We start from the raw sequence: 641 nt of genomic DNA on the forward strand, positions 1-641 counted from the left end.
TCTTAAATTTTAATCATATTCTATTAAATATTTTTTTTATATACCTATCACATATTTGATAAAACGATAAACATCCGATCTTATAATTAGCATCGAATCGAAATCACATGTTCGATTTTCATCAAACAGAGTTCAATTATTGAGTTTTTGACCATATCAAATATAAACAAACATACACACCCGTTAGCAAAAGTTACATATAGCATTTGGGATTGACCATATAGTTGCAATTGACCAAATTAAACCAATATTATACAGCTACAACTAGCGTCGATTATTTTGTAATGTTTCATGACGGTACTCGTACCATGAATCTGCCCTGTGTGTGTGTAATTATGTTTTAATTGACTTTAGATTTCATACACACACACGTGTGTGTGTTGGTTAGATCAATTTTTCATAATTTATTTTGTTGTCGATAACGAACAAAGTTATTACTGCGAAAATTACGGAGATCGACCTGCCCGGTCAGGTCGTGGGGGTTGCCCCCAAAAGCTATTCAGAATCCACACAACCTTTCGCAAAGGGTAAGACAACTCTTTGGAAACAACACATTGTTTCATTATACGTTTTCATGAAAAGGTGCATTGTTTCATGAAGAGTCGCGTCCGTTCTGAATCAATATTTCATTTATATATATA

This window comes from Primulina huaijiensis, chromosome 5 (genome assembly GCF_012295235.1).
Source record: "Primulina huaijiensis isolate GDHJ02 chromosome 5, ASM1229523v2, whole genome shotgun sequence".
Lineage (NCBI taxonomy): Eukaryota > Viridiplantae > Streptophyta > Magnoliopsida > Lamiales > Gesneriaceae > Primulina > Primulina huaijiensis.